Below are 15946 nucleotides of genomic sequence, written 5' to 3'. Positions count from 1 at the left end.
CTGGGGGCAGATGACTGATCATCTGCCCCCAGGGAAGGGGGCAAAATAAAAAAAATAAAAACAAAAAAAAACTAAAGGGAATTTTGGGTGGGAGTGGGGGGGGGGCCACTAGCCAACAGGTATATATTTGACAGAAAAGGGGGGTGGCCCTCTGTTAGGAAAGATTCTCTTTACTGCACCTTTCCTTCCATCTTTATGGAAACCCCAAACTTTTTGCTTTTATTTTTCAATCTGACCTGTACTTTTTGCAGTACAGTGAAGCCTTAAGCATCACTGTACTGGCCTTTTCTCACATGTTATGGGGAAACTGATATGTCCTTAAGGTTATCAGTACTGGGAAACAGTGTTTCCCTTAGTCTTGTGACTCTGTTGCTACTTGCGGTTACTTTTGTATCACATGTTGTAACTTTTTATCATTGCACACAGCAGCTTACACTCAGTGCAATGGGTTAATTTTTTGTTTTGCCCTAGACTAACACTCAAAGGATGTTTTGGTTATTCTGAGGTGCTTAAAAGATGGGCTGGGGGCAGCAGTGACTTTTCCCCACTTTTTGGGGAATTTCGTTTTAGCTTAACCGCGTTTACCGCGTTTACCGCGTTTGGCTACTTACTGTGGCTACTGGCCAAACATGGCCGTGCCACAAGGTTTTTCGTCCATTCTTTTTGCATCTTGTTGTTTAGCCTTCTTCCTGGCCTCAGAGGCCAGAAAGATCCTTATAAGGACTTCCAGTGCCCGGGAAAGCAGGAGCTTTTGGCGGGCTACTGGAGGGCTTTGTGTGTTTGCAGGCAGAATGTGGGCTGGGTCAGTCTGACCCTAATACACATCCTGGTTTCTGTGCGTCTGAGTGCTATGCATGAGTGTTCTCACCAGTGATCCTGATTGGACCACTGTGGGGTGTGTGTGTGGGCTAGTTCTGCCATTGGCTAGTGGGAGTTTCGACTCCTACCTGGCTTTTAGGATAAGAAGAGGGCCCCTGCATGCAATTCTCAGAGATCCTGGAAGAACCTGAAGGAGCCAAGAATCCGTCCAGCTGAGAAGACCCGCAAAGAAACCTGTAACCTGTCTGAAGGAGGTCTGGCAACCAACTTCTGCTGCAGTCCTGGTGGATCCCTGTCTGTCTCTTGATCTCCAGTAAGCCTTACGAAGGTGCTACGACCCCTGGATTGGAGGGACCATCCATTCCCGAAGCCTACTCAGTGCCCAGCGCAGAAATCACCTTCAGAAGTGCCCGGGAATCGTCCTATGGCTGACCAGCTTTGTTTTTGGGCTACCGGGTTATCTTCGTTGCCGTTCTGAGTTTCTGCCTGAATCTTAGCACACCCTCAGCTGCCTCTGCAATGACACCCTCTGTGAAATGTCGGTGTCCTAGCACCAAGGGAACCCGAGAAAGACCAGAAAGTCCGACCGCGGCTACTGAGTCCTGCTGCATTGCTGTGCGCGGCGTGCACGGTCCGAAACCTGCTTTTCTGACCCGCCTTCAGTCCTGAGAAGGGTGCTGCATCATTTGTTTCTGCATTTCTTCATCAAGAGTCCTTGCACCAGCAAAAGATCCTAACCGGAGAATCACTCGAACCTGCAACCCGTGAAAATCAAGGACTGCGGAATTTGGCGGGAAAAGCAAGCCAGGACACCCTTCCTTTGTTCTGGAAAGTCTTGGGAAGATTCGGAGTGAGGGGGGTAAGTTATTGAGTTTTTAATATACCCGTACACTCCCATTGTAAGTCAATGGACTTATAATATTCTTTATCTAAAACCTATTGGCTTTGCCAACACTTGCCTTGGCAATACTTCTAACTGTTGGGGGGAATTTTGGACACTGTCTATCTTGAACCCTGGCTCTAAGAATCCATCACTGGACCCCAGAGACCCTACCTACATTTTCTCCTGCCTCCTGAGTGCTGTATCTTTGTATCCTGAACAATAGGGCACAAGGCCCCAGGCAACGTAGGGTTGGACAATATTAGTTGGGGGTAAATTCTCTGTGGACCTTTGTGTGTGTAATACTCACCTGTTCATTCCCTTGCAGGAGTATCTTGAGTTGTATTATGCACTTGAAGCTGTGATTGTATATAAGTATTTTAGTTTGATGGTATTGGTTGATAAGTCTACATGCTTGTGTTCATTTTTCTTAAAGTGTATTTGGCCATAATTAAATAACTGTATTTTTATACATCCTGTCTAAGGGTAATTTGTGACTCCCATTGTGTGACCTCATTGTGGACCCTTTACAATCTCACCCCTCTGAAGATCTTATCCTAGACCGCCTGTCACTGCTACCTTAAACTGGTTTGGCTACAGCTTCCAAGAGTTGCCCGTGTCACAAAATAGGTTGGCCTTCTATACATCTGTCCACCAGGCCAGAGTATAGGAAATCAGTCTTAACACACTCCACCCCTCACCCCAAGGGGAAATGGGGGCACCCCTTGTAGCCCTCCCTGGGGGCAGATATCTGCTCCTAGGAAGGAGCATCTGACCCCAGGGAAGGCTGCATGAGATGCCCCCTCTTATCTGCCCCCAGGCAGGGCTGAATGAGATCCCCCCCTGCATTTGGTGTGGGAGGGTAGAGGGTCATCCCCCATTTCATTAGAAAATTACCTGGCGGTTTAGGGTGCCCCTCAGCTCGCCCTAAAGTGTAGTGTACCATTTTCCATTTCTTTCTTTGTTTACAAAACTTGCCTTGGCGCAGAGGGGCACATTGGTGTGCCAATCTGGTGCCGGGGTGCCTAAACCTTACTGTCACACCCACTGGGGGGCCTGTCCCACCTTTTCTGGGGGCCCTCTCACCCCCACCCCAAATGGAGGGGGGGTGTACCTCACGCATCCGTTTGTAGGAGGCCCAGGGAGGCCTGCATGAGGTGCCCCCGCCACCCATTTGGGGTGAGGGGGAGAGGGCCCCCAAAAATGGTGGGACAGGCCCCCCAGTGGGTGGGGCAGTAAGGTTTGGGCACCCCGGGGCCAGATTGGCACATCAGTGTGCCTCTCTGCACCAAGGGGAGTTGTGTTACCAAAGGAAAAAAGTGAAAATGGTGGAACGCTTTTTAGGGGTGGCTGTGGGGCACCCCAAAGGGTCAGGGAATTTTGTAATGGGATGGGGCGTTGACCCCTCGCCCCCCAGACGCAATGGAGTGGGTGCCATGTCATGCAGCCCTCCATGGGACCAGATATCTGCTCCTAGGAACAGATGCCTGAGCCCAGGGAGGAGTGCAGGACAGCCCCCCCCTTATCTGCCCCTGGGGAGGGCTACATGAGATGGGTTGCCCCTCCAATTGGGGTGGGGGTGGAGAGGTGCACCCCCCTTCACATTAGAAAATTCCACAGCGGTGTAGGGGCCCCTCCGCCACCGCTAAAGGGCAGCCTGCCATTTTGAATTATTTTCTTTGTTTACTGTACCTGCCTTGGCGTAGAGGGGCACATTGGTGTGCCAATCTGGCGCTGGGGTGCCCAAACCTTACTGCCCCACCCACTGGGGGACCTGTCCCACAATTTTTGGGGTCCTCTCCCCCCACCCCAAATGAAGGGGGGGTGTACCTCACGCAGCCGTTTGTAGGAGGCCCAGGGAGGCCTGCATGAGGAGCCCCCGACACCCATTTGGGGTGAGGGGGGAGAGGGCCCCCAAAAATCGTGGGACAGGCCCCCCAGTGGGTGGGGCAGTAAGGTTTGGGCACCCCGGGGCCAGATTGGCACATCAATGTGCCTCTCTGCACCAAGGGGAGTTGGGTTACCAAAGAAAAAATGGTGGAACGCTTTTTAGGGGGGGCTGCGGGGCACCCCAAAGGGTCAGGGAATTTTCTAATGGGATGGGCCGTTGACCCCCTCCCCCCCAGCCACAATGGAGTGGGTGCCATGTCATGCAGCCCTCCCTGGGACCAGATATCTGCTCTTAGGAAGGGATGCCTGAGGCCAGGGAGGAGTGTAGGACAGCCTACCCTCCCCCTTATCTGCCCCCGGGGAGGGCTACATTTTGCTGGTGTGACCCTAGGTAAAACATGTTTTTTGTTTTGTTTACAGCTTTTTCTACGCGAGCAGCTGCAACGTTATGTGAGTACTGTTTTTTATTATTCTATGGTCAGGGCCCACTGTCAGTGGGGTGGGTAAGACTGGGGCTGGATTGTTGGTGGTGTGGGTGGGAATGGGCCGTCTGGGCAGATATGTTGGTGGGCTGGGACACAATTGCAGGGGCAGGCCACAAATTGCCCCCAGAATATTGGTGTTTCCCTGGGAGCGGATCCCTCCCATGTGGGTTGTCCGTCTGCAAGCCCAGGCTCCACCTCTGGCTGTGCTACGTTACAGATGTCACCTCCTAGGAGGAATGGGGATCCTGCAGGGGCTCCCTGGAGCTGCTGCTGTGCTTAGGGGACGCTACACCCACATGGTACATGGATGTCCATGGCCAGGGACATCACCTCCAACTGTCCTGGAGTTGCGGCTGGGCTGCATTACAGCTTTTCCCTTCGGGGAGGTATTGGCACACTGTGTTTCGGTGGGTGGCCAGAACGAAATGTCTGAGAATTGTCTTCATTTCCAGCCAATTTCAGAGACATTTCCCTGTGTCCACTCACCGAAACATGTCGCCAACAACAGATGTCATACCTTCTCGCGTTCCGACAGGTGTCCCGACGAAAACGGTACCTCACATGTGTGGGTGCACCTACCGGGGGCGCAAAAGGAAAAGGGTAACCCGCTGGTAACCCCAAGCCTTTCGCCACAGCACATTTTGTTCATGTGGGCAACCTACAGATTTGGGCCTACAGTGTCGAAGCCAGCAAGGAAAACAGGGAACCCCATGCATTTCCCAAAAGAGGACACCCGTGGGACATTGTTCAAAATCTGGGAACCAAGCCATCTCTGCACAAGATCTCCAGCTCCAAGTATTTGTAGGTGTCTGTCTAATCAATGGTTCCCACCAAAGTCATCATTTTGACTCTGCTAATTTTCTTTGACGACACCAGCATAACCTTGGTTTTACCTAGGTTGATTGACAAATTAGTTTCATTAGCATAGATTGCTAGCTCTTCTAACATTGCCTTGATTCCTGATAGCAGATGGTCAAAGATAGCCAGGTCATTGGCATATAGTATTCTTCCAATACCCACTTGGCCTATATTAGACGTACAGCCAGCCTTGGCCAGCGGTCTTGGCAGGAGGTCGGCAACATAGATGTCAAAGAGCAGGGGGGGCTAGCATACAACCCTGCCTTACCCCCCTGCTAAGGTGCATCATCTCCGACAAGTTGCCCTGATCTCGCAGCCGAATCAGAGTCGTGTTGCCCACGTGCAAAGCCACAATGACTTCTAAGATCTGACTTGGACACCCCCATTTCCGCATTTTTCCTCACAAAATGCTGCGGTTCACCTGGTCAAATGCTGACCTAAAATCAACAAAGGCAATGTATATTGAAGGGTTGGCTGGAACTTTGGCCTGGGCTATAATAGTATCTAGTACTCTAAGATTATCAATGGCACTCGATACAGGATGGAAACCTGTCTGACAGGGGTGCAGGATATTCACCGTACTAACCCATCCCTGTAAATGCTCCAGGACGTACGCTGCGAATACCTTCCCAGTAACATCTAGTAAAGCTGTGAATACCTTCCCAGTCACATCTAGTAAAGCTGCGGATACCTTCCCAGTAACATCTAGTAAAGCTGCGGATACCTTCCCAGTAACATCTAGTAAAGCTGTGAATACCTTCCCAGTAACATCTAGTAAAGATAACAACCTGTAGTTTTCCAGGGCCAGACGGTCCCCCAATTCATGTACTGGTACCAGTATGGACTTCCTCCATGAATCTGGAATAGTCCTCTGAAGACACACATTGTTAAACAAGGGATGTAAAACTTCTGGCCAAAGTTCAGGATCCCCCTTCATAACTGCAGATGAGAGGCCATTTGGGCCTAGTGCTCTAGAATGTTTAAGACTATGTAAATGGCCGCAGATGTTTCTCGGGGTAAAATTAATGGGCCATTTGTTAGTACATTTCCCATTGGTATCACCAATATCAGCTGCGTAAAACATTTATTCTCTATAAACTTGGCCCACACCCCCTTCTAAATTGGGTTCAGGATCATCTAACCAGTTGCCTTCCTGGCCCCCGCCAGAATCCTCCACCTGGCACCTGCTTTACAACTCACAGTGCCTTGGTCATATTCTGCCAGTCGCCAATCATCCCATCCCTTTTCCTTCAACCTACCGAATTACAGTACTGGTTCTTCAATCGAGTGGAGTCAAGCTTTACCTTGTAGGGAGGGGCATCTGAAGACTCTAAGGGAAGCAGCTGTCTCCTCAAGGCCGTTTTAGCCATGTTGATTTCTGGGTCATACTTATGGGTACGAGAGTTCACAGTTTTTACAATAGTCTTGCCCTTTTTACTACCTATGGAGCGAGCAAGAACCCCAAGCCAATTCTCTATTTCGTTGACCAACCACAAATACAAATTCACCTTCGGATTATACAGCTTTACCTGCAGTGTTTCACAAACCCTGATGACATTACCTTCTGACCATTGCAATCCATTTCCTGCCTGTGAGATACCCAGGTCAGCCGGCCCCAGTTGCTTTGACTACCCCACCTCCCCCGAGGGCTCCCATGACCATTCCACATTTAGGGAAGCGTGGTCACTTGAATTTATTTTTCCACTGACACCAATTCTGCTCACTCTACCAAGACGATATTACAAGCCACATAGTCCAGTGTTGCCCGGCTGGACCCACCCTACCATTCAAAATGACCAGTTCCCACTCACCAAGGAACTTCAGCCACGGTTTCCCCCTTCCCATTTACTGTCTTTAGTTCCATTATGTTATTTGAGCTCACATCCCCAAAATTCCCCTCAATCATGTGTTCAGCACACCTTGCATTCAGACACCCTCCCAAAATAATACCATCATTACCAGCAACCATTGCCCATTCCGTAATCACCATTTCGATATAAGCAAAAAGGTCATCCGTCGCGGCACCACCCAGGGGGGGGGGGTCATACACGTCAACCAGGAGCCCTCGATTAGGCAAGGAAGACCGCCCCCAGGAGAACTTAGACCACGAGGAAATCCCCCCAGATTGTCTGGAGTGATTGCTCTGGATTCCAGTTCGTTAGTCACTCCAATCACCAACCCCCCACAAGGGTGCCCCAGCTGTCCCTTCTTCGCCTTGGTCTGGTGAATATGGAAGCCATCCACCAAGGACTGATCAACCAGCCAGGTTTCCTGAAGCATAAATACTTCATGATTTAACAGAAACGCATTCCATGAGGCTAAGGATAACTTTCATTGTGGTTGGCCCTCGCCCGGCAAACATGGATTTCAGCCATAGCCAGCCCTTAACATTGTCTAATTTGACAACAGGTGGGGCACCCCTGCTTTGCGGTCCCTCCCTTAAAGGAATCTTAGATTGATCACAACAATTGCAATAAATCAGAGCTTTCCCTGGTGGTACTGGCTTGTTCAGTCGTATCCCAGAAACTCCAAGGACTCCATCTGGCGAAAAATTAGGTAGGCTGTGATGGGCAAACACAGTGTACCCCGGACCCACCCACGGCCCCTCCCTTCATTGGCTCCACAAACTCAAAGTCAGCGGAGCTTAGAATCCGGAGAGATGGAATTTTGCCACATACAGGGAGCAGGTCGCTTCTGTTATTATGGTAACGCTTTATTGATCCCCAAGCTTTGTAATGATTGATTTCCGCAGATCCAACAGCACCCCTGCCTCTGATGGTACCGCAGGGGAAACCTGAGATTCCACTGCTCCACCCCGATGCTCATCACCACTGGCCCCTTCGTATACTGTCTTTGCTGGAATGAGGGTGGCAGTGCCAGGTGCTGTAATAACAGGATCTCCATTCACCAACGTGGTTGGGTTGGGTTTAGTTGAAAGCTGCACTACTTCAACTTGGTCTATTAGGAGCCAGCTGGTCAAGGTGCCTGTACTCAGTTGGTCTCGCTTCTTTCTTCACGTCACTCTTGTTCTTCAGTGCCTTGCCAGCTTTTCTTGGCTCACTCCAGATGCTGTAGTTGAGTTTAGTTGCGGGCACTCAGAATTCTGGGGTACAACAGGGTCATCCCCGCTTTTCTGTGCCTCTTTGCTCCTCTTTTTCTTTTGCTTATCCTGCAACCATCGCTGTTTATGGGTCAGATAGCTTAACAGTGATTGAGCAGTCTAGTCCAGGCAGTCACTAGCTCGGGCTGGACTATGAGATGGAATGGCTATCGGGCTAACTTCTGCCGGTCCCACTTCTATCTCAGATTGCTGCCCGATCACCATAGGAATCCATCCCTTCCTGTAGTAGTGCCAATTTCTCGGCATGTTTCATAACTTCAGTGTGGGCTTTACCGCACAGTTTAGCACGTCCCATGATGCACCTACTTCCAGCGATGTCGGATGCGCACCTACCCTGAGCCATTTCCTCCAGCTGCATTGCCTGCGATTCCTTCCTGATGAACGCCCTTCTCCCCCTCCTCGTTTTCTGGATGGCACGGGGTTGCCGTTAGAAACATCTTCGGGGAAGTGGAAAGCCGATCATCAAATACTTGTGGTTCCGCCCCACGGGGCGCGTTCTGAAAAGTTCCACTTAGAGAATGGGAACCAAACACAGTAGATGGAAAGTCAGCAGTTAATTGCACAGGCATAGATGGGGCTGCCTGTCGAATTCAAGACTTTCATGGTCAACTCCTCCCCCATTTCTCCAATGATACCACCCAAGCACATCTGATAACATAATCTTAGTAGAGAATTGGAATCAATGTCCCCAGACGTTGAGTTAGTCGTAGCACCCAGGGATCAAGCCTAAGTTGATCTATTTAAGCACGCATCGCCAACTTGTGGCTCCACTTGGCCTTGTGTTTGCTTGACACTTTTAGATCTAAAATATTTGGTGATTTGTCCATTAGTAGGTGAAGGTGACTTTTCCCCCCCCTTTAGAGTGGTAACCCCTGACACCTACACCTCTCCCCATCCTTGTGCTGCTTCTTGGGCGGCAGGTGATCCAATCATCGCAGCTCTTTTGTACCCGTTTGTTTTACCAGGCTGCTTGTTTTTAGTCGTGCACAGATTATAAATTCTTTGTTTGTAAGGTGCTTTCCCAGGCATAGTTATTATTGCCGAGGTTCACCAACCCTCGGTTCACTTCCTCCACAACCAGCGCTGTGCAGATAGTATCAGTATGTGCTGGGGGATTATGCAGCTGAATTCTTTTCCCCAATGGCTGTAGGTACAAACACCCAACTTTCGTAACTCCTCAAAGCTTATTGGTAACCGCTGAAGGTAAGCGTTTCCCTGCAATGCGCATTGCCACCTCCTGGTAACAGGACCGTCCCTTTATGTAGCGAACAGTCTTCCTAGGCCACACAGTATATGGCACAGCCGTTCAGTACAGATCTCTTACCCGACCCAAAGGCAGCAAACTGCAGGGGGGCTTCCCCAGTCACCTACCGGCACCAGATGGCTGGCTCAGTAGAAAACCAAGATGCACTGCTCACCAGCTCCCCAAACACTGAAAACACTTAAAAAATTGTAATCTCGTGATCCAAGGTCCCTGACCGGTTATGCCCTCTTTTAGCTATCACCATCACTTCTAAAACTGCTGCTGATGGTTTAGTAAGTGAAAGTCTATCATAAATAAACAAGTAGAGCATTCACTGGGCCTCATTCAGAGTTTGGAGGTAATCATGGGGCTAATGGCATCATGAATACCTCCGAACTCGTTCCGAGTCCGCCCTGGTGAATGGAGCAATTACCGGTCCATTCCAAGGTTGGCGGGACCGGTAATTCCCCATTCACCAGGCCCCTTCCCCATTCCCATTTCAGCCCCCCTAGGGCTCTTTGGGAATGCGCTAATAACGGTACCTCAAATTGCGGTACCGTTATAAGCTCCAGAGTCCCTTTGCGGGTCCCGTCCTTAACTCCTGGAAAAACCAGGCGTTAAGGGAGGACCCGCAAAGGGAACTCGTAGTAGGGCAGTAAGGGATTACCGGCACCGGTGCCGGTAATCCCTTACCGCCCACCTTGTAATGAGGCCCACTGTCCACTCAATGAACTATCGTAAAATTGTATTCAAGCGATAACAAATGACATACAGGCTGAAGCCCAATATTATTTTAATCAGTATATACACACAGTGGGTAAGGCTTACATTTACATGTCAGCTTATCCAGGATCAATTTCATTTGGTAAACATTTTTGTCCTCGGTTTCTTCTTGGAAATTAGAGAGCGCAGCTAGGATATCATTACACGCACAACACTTTAATTTTAGACAGAAAGGACCACATTTCCAAATTTGCATGAGTTGTATTGCCGCAAAGTTCAGTGAATACTACTATTCCACGTGCCCTTTCTCTTCCATTCACAAAATGTCACCTTTGTAAATGCGTTTACACATCATTTAATGGAACATGTGACATCTTCTCCAGGTCCTTCACATCAAACTAGTTTCATATAAAATAATGCTTTAACAGTGGACATGCATTCTGATTTATGCAATTGCACCTCCATATGTGATCTGAGGCCAGGGGGCTTTCTAATAATCTTAAGTGCTCCACTAGAGATCAGCACTAGTGTAAGACACTACAGGGTCCTGCGGAGAAGAGTGTTCCACTAGAGACAAGCAATAGTGTAAGACACTAGAGGGGATCCTGAGGAGAAGAGTGCTCCACTAGAGATAGGCAATAGTGTAATGCACTAGAGGGGATCCTGAGGAGAAGAGTGTTTCACAAGAGATAGGCAATAGTATAAGACACTAGAGGGGATCCTGAGGAGAAGAGTGCTCCACTAGAGATAGGCAATAGTGTAATACACTAGAGGGTTCCTGAGGAGAAGAGTGCTCCACTAGAGATGGGCAATAGTGTAATACACTAGAGGGTTCCTCAGGGGAAGAGTGTTCCACTAGAGATAGGCAATAGTGTAATACACTAGAGGGGATCCCGAGGAGAAGAGTGCTCCACTAGAGATAGGCAATAGTGTAATACACTACAGGGGATCCTGAGGAGAAGAGTGTTCCACTAGAGATCAGCAATAGTGTAATACACCAGAGGGGAACCCAGGAGAAGAGTGTTCAACTAGAGATAGACAATAGCGTAAGACACTAGAGGGGATCCTGCGGAGAAGAGTGTGTCACTAGAGATAGGCAATAGTGTAATACACTAGAGGGGCTCCTGAAGAGAAAAGTGTTTTACTAGAGATAGGCAATAGTTTAAAACACTACAGGGTGTCCTGTGGAGAAGAGTATTCCACTAGAGATAGGCAATAGTGTAATACACTAGAGGGGTCCTGAGGAGAAGAGTGTTCCACTAGAGGTGGGCAATTGTGTAATACACTAGAGGGGTCCTGAGGAGAAGAGTGTTCCACTAGAGATAGACAATAGTGTGAGACACTAGATGGGATCCAGAGGAAAAGAGTGCTCCACTAGAGATAGGCAATAGTGTAAGACACTAGAGGGGATCCTGAGGAGAAAAGTGTTTCACTAGAGATAGTCAATAGTGTAATACATTAGAGGGGTCCTGAGGAGAAGAGTGTTCCACTAGAGATAGACAATAGTGTGAGACACTAGAAGGGATCCCGAGGAGAAGAGTGCTCCACTAGAGATAGGCAATTGTGTCAGACACTAGAGGGGATCCTGAGGAGAAAAGTGTTTCACTAGAGGTAGGCAATAGTGTAATACACTAGAGGGGTCCTGAGGAAAAGAGTGTTCCACTAGAGTTAGACAATCGTGTGAGACACTAAAGGGATCACAAGGAAAATAGTGCTCCACTAGAGATAGCCAATAGTGTAAAACACTAGAAGGGATCCCGAGGAGAAGAGTGCTCCACTAGAGATAGGCCATAGTGTAATACACTAGAGGGGGTCCTGAGGAGAACAGTGTTTCACTAGAGATAGGCAATGGTGTAAGACACTAGAAGGGATCCTGAGTAGAAGAGTGCTCCACTAGAGATAGGCAATAGTGCAAGACACTAGAGGGGATCCTGAGGAGAAAAGTTTTTCACTAGAGATGGGCAATAGTGCAATACACTAGAGGGGGTCCTGGGGAGAAAGTGTTCCACTACAGATAGGTAATCGTGTAATACACTAGAGGAGATCCTGAGAAGAGTGTTCCACTAGAGATAGGCAATAGTGTAAGACACTAGAAGGGATCCTGAGGAGAAAAGTGCTTCACTAGAGATAGGCAATAGTGCAATTCACTAGAGAGGGCCCTGGGGAGAAAGTGTTCCACTACAGATAGGCAATAGTGTAACACACTCGAGGGGGTCCTGGGGAGAAGAGTGTTCCACTAGAGATAGGCAATAGTGTAAGACACTAGAAGGGATCCTGAGGAGACAAGTGTTTCACTACAGATAGGTAATCGTGTAATACACTAGAGGAGATCCTGAGGAGAAGAGTGTTTCACTAGAGAAAGGCAATAGTGTAAGACACTAGAAGGGATCCTTAGGAGAAAAGTGTTCCACTAGAGATGGGCAATAGTGTAAGACACTAGAAGGGATCCTTAGGAGAAAAGTGTTCCACTAGAGATGGGCAATAGTGTAAGACACTAGAAGGGATCCTTAGGAGAAAAGTGTTCCACTAGAGATGGGCAATAGTGCAATACACTAGAGGGGGTCCTGGGGAGAAAGTGTTCCACTACAGAGAGGCAATAGTGTAACACACTCGAGGGGGTCCTGAGGAGAAGAGTGTTCCCCCAGAGATAGGCAATAGTGTAAGACACTAGTGGAAATCCTGAGGAGAAAAGTGTTCCACTAGAGATGGGCAATAGTGTAATACACTAGAGGGGATCCTGAGGAGAAGTGTGTTCCACTAGAGATAGGCAATAGTGTAATACACTAGAGGGGGTCCTGAGGAGAAGAGTGTTCAACCAGAGATAGGCAATAGTGTAATACAGTAGAGGGGATCCTGAGGAGAAAAGTGCTTCACTAGAGATAGGCAATTGTGTAATACAATATAGGGGATCCTGAGAAGAAAAGTGTGTCACTAGAGATAGGCAATAGTGTAATACACTATAGGGGATCCTGAGAAGAAAAGTGTGTCACTAGAGATAGGCAATAGTGTAAGACACTAGAAGGGATCCTGGGGAGAAAAGTGTTTCACTAGAGACAGGCAATAGTGCAGTACACTAGAGAGGGCCCTGGAGAGAAAGTGTTCCACTACAGATAGGCAATAGTGTAACACACTCGAGGGGGTTCTGAGGAGAAGAGTGTTCCACTAAAGATAGGCAATAGTGTAAGACACTAGAAGGGATCCTAAGGAGAAAAGTGTTCCACTAGAGATAGGCAATAGTGTAAGACACTAGTGGAGATCCTGCGAAGAAAAGTGTTCCACTACAGATAGGCAATAGTGTAATACACTAGAGGGTGTCCTGGCGAGAAGAGAGTGTTCGACTAGAGATGGGCAATAGGGTAATACACTCGAAGGGACCCTGAGGGTAAGAGTGTTCCACTAGAGATGGGCAATAGTGTAATACAGTAGAGGGGGTCCTGAGGAGAAGAGTGTTCCACTAGAGATGGGCAATAGTGTAATACACTAGAGGTTTCCTCAGGGGAAGAGAGTTCCACTAGAGATGGGCAATAGTGTAATACAGTAGAGGGGATCCTGAGGAGGAGAGTGTTCCTCTAGAGATAGGCAATAGTGTAATACACTAGAGGGTGTCCTGGCGAGAAGAGAGTGTTCGACTAGAGATAGGCAATAGGGTAATACACTAGAGGTTTCCTCAGGGGAAGAGTGTTCCACTAGAGATGGGCAATAGTGTAATACAGTAGGGGGATCCTGAGGAGAAGAGTTCCACTAGAGAAAGGCAATAGTGTAATACACTAGAGGGTTCCTCAGGGGAAGAGTGTTCCACTAGAGATTGGCAATAGTGTAATACAGTAGAGGGGGTCCTGAGGAGAAGAGTGTTCCACTAGAGATAGGCAATAGTGTAATACACTAGAGCGGGTCCTGAGGGGAAGAGTGTTCCACTAGAGATAGGCAATAGTGTAATACAGTAGAGGGCTCCAGAGAAGAAGAGTGTTCCACTAGAGATGGGCAATAGCGTAAGACACTAGAGGGGATCCTGAGGAGAAAGACTGTAGTGTTATAGAATCTGCTGCAAAACTGGAAACGCTGCAGCTTTCAGCAAGGAGGGTGTACCAGGGGTGGCATGCAATTCTTGGAAACTGACACTTACTGGAGTAATACTAGAGATTCCAGTTTTATGGATTTCATTCTCCATGTTTTCACCTTGATGAACATTGCCGTTTCATGTATTGTGCCAAGGGTGGCCTAATTATTCATCTCCACGTGAGGATACAACGTTCTCCCAGTGTATTAAGGAGGGCTCCAGATAATGTACATTTTGAATGTTTTAATCCCTGTTTTAAAATTGAAAGTACAATTACTTAATTGGGTGAAATAAATGTAATTCTCATTCCCAGTAGAGGCATTTTCTTTTACGGAAGTAGAAAAAAAGTGCGACTCTTTCTAATTCACACTTTTTTGCAACCAACAACTCATGCAAAATAAAATATGAATTTTACTTTACAGGTTTGCTAGATATCAGGGAGTGATACCTGTAGAACACCTTCCAGCGGCACTGCCTGGCTAGTATCCATGAAGCTGAGGGCTGAGAGTGGGATGGCCGACACCTACGTGTCCATTGCTTCCAGTTTTATAGTTGTGAGTTTTACTTCTTTCTTGATGGGAGCATTTGCTGACTCTTGGGTAGTAAATGTTGACAGTACAACATTTATCTGTAGGGCTGGTAAACATCTCCTCCTCTACCCAAAGGATTAAGGGTACCAACAGCTAGTGGACATTAAAACATAAGAAAATCCAGCAAAATTAAGGAAAAGGCAAACCAGAATAGATGTGTCTTCAGCAAGCATCTGAAGTACACCACCTGGAACAGGAAATCCTCATTTGGAGGCTAGAACTAAAGGTACAGGGAGGACAAAGGTGGACGGGTGGACTGCAGATAGGTGGGACATGTGACATAATTCTAGAGCAAGCACAGAAATCCCAGTCTGAGAGATCACAAGAAACCAGTGCAGATTGTCTTGAACCAGAGTGATATGGCCACATTTCTGAACACCTGAAAGAAGCAGGCTGCCACGCTCTGTGCCACCTGAAGTTAGTCCCATCTGTCAGGGAGCACAGAAACAAAGATGGCATTACCATAGTCAAGTATGAAAAACAATTAGGGCTATAGCAACTTATGTCAGAGTGTGAAGGTTAAGAAAAGGTATGAGAAACCTGTGGGTATTCTCACTTCTAGAACTCCTGGATCCTCTGCTCAGGTAGCCAGTGAAAGGCCAATGCTCTTGGATCCCGACCTTGGGGGTGGAGAAGCGAGGGACGATCACAGGGGTGGAGGGTCCTTGGGGATTGGGAGTGAGGTACACACAGGCAAGACATGGTATCCACTCTTCCTGTATAGGATCAACCTAACCCTTCCTCAACCTTTATGGGTTATTATAAAGCGGTTCCCCTCATTTCCCCACACATGACATTATTAAGATGAGTCAGAGTGACTAAGAGTAGTGAAGACTGCAACATTTCACAACTCTAGTACTGGGATGAAGAAGATGCCTACAAAGTGTTGCAAGAGTCAGGCATGTCCCCTTAATCAAAGTCTGGCAGACCCAATTGAGAGAGCACACCTGCAACCTGTTAAGTGGTTGCATTTGTATAAAATGAGAGGGAACACCAAAGAGGGCGACAGGGAGGCCTGTGGGGGAGAGACCAGCAGGAGACCCTTGGAAAAAGGAGGCAGCCTTGGTGGGACTGTGGGAGGAGCCAGGATGCCAGCAAATATCTCAGAGGGCTTGCGGGACGCAGAGAGAGAGGGCCATGTCATTGCCACAAATCTGGGAGCTTCCATAATACTGAGGGAGCAGCAGGAGCTGCGGGAACGCCAGGAGAAGAAAGGACACTGTCCGTGCCTGTGAAACATTTAGGTTGCCAGCGTGCAGAGGGAAGCACCCGGCAGATGA

At 48.3% G+C, this 15946-nt stretch overlaps 1 protein-coding gene across 1 annotated transcript in view; it reads right to left on the bottom strand.

Moving 5' to 3' along the window:
• LOC138498184 (zinc finger protein 850-like) overlaps window positions 1-15946 on the bottom strand; it is a 346849-nt gene that overhangs the window by 290778 nt on the left and 40125 nt on the right. The gene's annotated exons all lie outside the window — the stretch shown is intronic.

Source organism: Ambystoma mexicanum, chromosome 5q (genome assembly GCF_040938575.1).
Source record: "Ambystoma mexicanum isolate Mex_15411 chromosome 5q, UKY_AmexF1_1, whole genome shotgun sequence".
NCBI lineage: Eukaryota > Metazoa > Chordata > Amphibia > Caudata > Ambystomatidae > Ambystoma > Ambystoma mexicanum.
Note: the sequence above shows the minus strand (reverse complement) of the source record. Positions and strands in the feature narration are given on the sequence as shown.